Genomic DNA, 4,951 nt, shown 5'->3' on the forward strand with positions numbered 1-4,951 from the left:
AACAGAATCGCTACAGCATGCTATGCTCTTAGAATTCTGACTGCAGTGTGTGATACTACATGTGTCAGATCTGTATATTTTTCTTATATCCACTCTGTTATTACCTATGGAATAATATTTTGGGGAGTCAACTGTAAAATTATTCAAATAGTTTTCAAATCACAGAAAAGAGCAATTCGTATAATAACCAAGAGTGGCAGTAGGGCTCACTGCCTTGAACATTTCCAAAAGCTGGAAATCCTAACTGTCCCCTGTGAATACATTTTTCAAAGTATTATGTATGTAACAAAAATATTGACTGCTATGTTAAAAATTCTTTAGTACACAGCTATGAAACTAGAAACCAATACAATCTGCACCTAGAGAGGAAAAATAAAGTTAAAACTCAGCAGAGCTTCTTGTACAATGCCGTTAAATTATATAATAAATTACCCCAAAATATAAAAGACATTGACACAATTGGAAAACACAAAACAAAACTAAAAATTTTTTCATTAAATAAAAGTTATTACACAGTAATGAACTATCTGAATTAAAACACGTAGTGTAATTAAAGTAGCCTGCATTGTAATACATGAGGAAAAAATTATAATATGAAATCCAGAATTGTTCAGTACTATAAGAAAATTACATAAGGATATAAAACTAATGTAAGATACCTTAAAAATATGTGTAAATATTAGTTTTATGGGTATAAATTGTAGGTATATTGAAATGTATATGATTTTGCTGACGAACTCCACACAATGTAAATTGTTACATGGATTAATAAAGAAATCAATCAATCAAACATCAGTGTGAACTGCTTTGGTGGCTGTGAACATAAACTGTGTTTCACAGTCTACAGTTGGTGGATGTGTTCTGGGAATCAGTGACACATTAAATGTTTATGGTGCCTTTAAAAAGAACTTTGTTTAACAGTCTGTTTCCATAAACTGTGATTAATGAGATGAAGAGATTCATGGTAAGTGTTACCACTGAAACTGTCTCTGATTGGGTGGTTTAGCTTAGTAGAAGTATTAATGGACTATAGGAAAGTATCACTAACAAACTTAACAAAATAATACGAAAAAAATCAGCTGAAGTTGAGGGTGTGAGAACAGTCATGTTGGGTACTGCAAAATGAGTAATGTTCACAAGAGGCAAGAAAAACAGCAGGTTTATTCAATTAAGTAAATCACTACTGAGCAATGAAGTGATCTTAAAATTTAATAGTTCTTAGTGACAGTCACTTGGTGATACAATAATACAAAAGTCATATACAGCTAACCTTCATGAGACAAAATAAAAGTGTGTTCAGGAACAATGGTGTCATTTGTGTCGACTTGCCTAGAAATAAATGCTCGACATATGGGTATGGGGCACAAAACAAACTCATTACTGAGTAATCACTAGTACAAGATTTTTACAACATGAGACAAGGAACTGATTTTCTCTCTCGGGATAAATGTCCAGAGTAACGTTCAAATGAATGGAACACAGTTATCACGCGAATGTATCGATGCTGACAGGTGAGAGCTCGAATCTCAGCTAGTATCCGTGTGGGCACATGCACTTGAAAATCAGAGGAAACTTCCTGTGGTGGGAAGAAGCATTTTATGTATCAAACTGTATTACAAGTGTAGAGACAGCTGGTGTGAGTAGGTCAATACACTGCGACAAGCTGTAATGTAACAAATTATTGTGAGTTGTCATCTTGCATTGAAAGCATAGCTCACCGTGGGGCTGGGAGGAGAGCAGATTTTGATTCTCTTGCATGCACAGTTGATACTGGCTTCCGAGCTGAACGAACCGTGTACTTGCCTAATGCTGCGTGCAGTACGTTACACATACTCTCTATGAATCTGAAGAAGTACTATAAAATATTAACTGACCTGTTTCATACTTAGTATATCAAATTCTATGGATAACACAACCATACTATTAAAATTTCAAATCAATAACTTCAATACTTTTGGAGATATAAATTTTACCTGAAACACGTAATAACTCTGCTGGCATTGTGAGACTGATTTAGGGATGGCTACATATTCATTTACAGTATTGATTGAAACTACAACCAAGAGGATAGATTCATATAATCTAATCCTCTGGAATTTTCTTTAGTTTCATGAGTACAGATTTCTGGCAAAATTAAAAGTACTTTGGAAAATAGTTATTTCATTGGTTGTGTGGGTGTTTTGGAGAGACAGAGAGTGAATGGAGGACATACGTATTAAGTTGCTGTACAATAGCGGAATTTGTGATGTATATCCGAGCGAGCTTGATTTTGTAAAAGCCACTGCAAAGAGAAGACAAGTATTAAATTTATTAGTAATTTATTTTGTGGAAAATAATCATATTTTATTTTCACTAAATTTTATTTAGTTTCGGAATTACGAGATTTCTAGTGTAAATTACTTGTGTTAATCTGATTGGCTGACATTAGAAATACCACAATTATAGAAATGATTGAGATGATATGATTGGCTGCTTAACATACTAGCCAATAGGAAATCAGCATTTCCTGTGCATTTGAGTAGGTATTTGTGCCTCATATCAATGGTCTGTAGAGTTGCTCGGGAGCCATCTTCTGGTAAACACCTATGTTAAACCGCGCTGATCAAATTTGTATCAAAATGCACGTGTTTGATCAGTTCTCATGTTTTTGATGAAAAGTGACTACAGTATTGACTATTTTCTGAAAGTCTGAGCTTTTGAAGGGATTTATTTTAGGAGATATTCAAGTGTGAACATTTTGTGTCATACATATACACCGTCTGGTGTGTTTTGTGCAAATTACGAGACATTATGGTGAGTACTTCTTTATGAGAAGCCTACTGAATGACTGAAGGTGCTAACTTGCATGTAGTCTTGGGTCAGTGACTGTTGAGACTGTTCTTAATATAGTGTCCGACTAAATATCTTCTGGCTGCTTTTGGGTATGAAACTGTAACAGAGACAGCCAGTAACATTGCATAATTGATGTCGGGATATTAAATACAGACTTAATAGCCATTCAGTGTTTTAAAGACAGTAAACAAACTTAAAGGAAATTTTTGACATTTTTTTCAAATGAGTTGTGCAAGAATCCCGAAAGCTCGATAGTTTAAATAACTTGCAGGTTCTGGCCCACGGACCAGAGTTATGCGGCCGTTGCGTGGTCGGTATTTAGTCGAATTTTCATCAGTGGTGCTTTCGTTGTCTAAACCAGTATCTACCATTGCAGAGTGAAGGGGCAGACAACCTGAAACCTATCCAGGTAGGTGGACTGATTGTCTAAAAGATAGCGAGAGACCAACCCGATCTGCCACAGAGCATCACAGATATGACGTGCATAACAATGTAGTGTGTCCACCATGGTGCATGACTGACTGATATTGTTGCTATGGAAGGCAGATGAGAAGTGAAGACAATGTTATACAGGTATAAGCCTAGCTAGATCCAGAGCTATTGCCTCGGTCCCAGTAGCCAGCGACCGTAGTTGACGGGTGTACAATTGTGTGGCAGGGTTGAGAGCTCTATACAGAAATAGGCATATGAAGAAACAAACTCACAGATAACTGTAGCAAGCTAGACACACATGGAATGGGATGGACTGGTAAGACCAATGTGTGGCGAACATCCACCATACTATCATCACCCAATAGGCCAATTTAAAGGTAATAAATGTGTGACCACATGAAACTAAAAAATACTATTATTGTGTGACATAGTTATAATACACAAAAATTTTCAGTTTCGAGACAATGAACTTGATCACTACTGAGAAGAACAAGAAGACGAGGCTTCAACCAGTTTAGTACCGTTCCGACGAGTAGTCGATCATGGTGTTTCAGTAGGAATCATCCTGGAATTTGCCTGAAGCAATTTAGAAAAATTACAGAAAACTAACTCACAATAGCGGGAAGCAGTTTGGATCCTCTGACTTCTAAAATACAAGGCCACTCAGTCAAACAATGGAAAATCCTGAATGTTATGTAACAATATTATGAGAAGGAAAGTTTGCTATCACCATATAGTGGAGATGCCGAGTCGCAGAAAGGCACAACAAAGACTCTCACAATTAAAGCTTTCAGCCATTATCCATAGCATTCAATACTGTTTTGCAAAGAAGTTATTTAATAATATAAAAAATTTGTGCTACACTGTTCACTCAGTACTCACTACTGATCACTGTGCACAGCATGCACACATTATTTCATAATGTAGCACTACATTCGTCATAACGTGACATGATGAAGTTTGGTTTCCATTACGTATACTGTAACATCTCATTGTCTTGCCTGAAAAACAGAGTCGGCACTCCTCCATAATGAGCGGGAAGTTTAACTCTTAAAGAGGATGATGCATTAATATTATCCACAAATAGCATGCAACTATAAGACACTGGCTGGTACACACTGATGATAGAACTAAGGGCATACTGATCTGAAAGAGGAAGGTGAGGTAAGTGACTTTGATGGAGATGAGACTATTATTGTCAGTGATGTTGATGAAGTAGTTTTGGAGGACTATGAAGAAGAAGAAGATGATGATTATCAGTTATTTGTGGAGTTTAAGATTAATGAAGTTTCAGAGCTATTTGTAAATGATGTTGACAATACAGGTAAGGTAAGTGATGTATGTGATGTTGTAAGTATGGATCGTGGAATACCAGTCCAGTCAAAACAGTTTTCATTAATGTCATGCACAGTAGTGATCCAAACAGTAAAGGTGAGGTATCTGCGAGCCTGGAGAATAAAGGTGAAAACTATTTGAAGTTTCTTTTGGACCAGATTGATGACAGCACAGATAAAAGTGCATTCTGGAATAAGTTAGCTATGGTTAGTCAGAATTTGTATCCCAGTTGGTGGAATGTAGCGAGAGAGGATCTAAGAAGGAAGTGTAATTTTGACAGTAATGTGTTTTGTGTTCTTTCTGTAACAAGTTATGTTAGTTGTGCCACAGAATCTATTCACTGTGTCCAATC

The sequence above is a fragment of the Schistocerca cancellata genome, chromosome 11 (genome assembly GCF_023864275.1).
Source record: "Schistocerca cancellata isolate TAMUIC-IGC-003103 chromosome 11, iqSchCanc2.1, whole genome shotgun sequence".
Classification (NCBI taxonomy): Eukaryota; Metazoa; Arthropoda; class Insecta; order Orthoptera; family Acrididae; genus Schistocerca; species Schistocerca cancellata.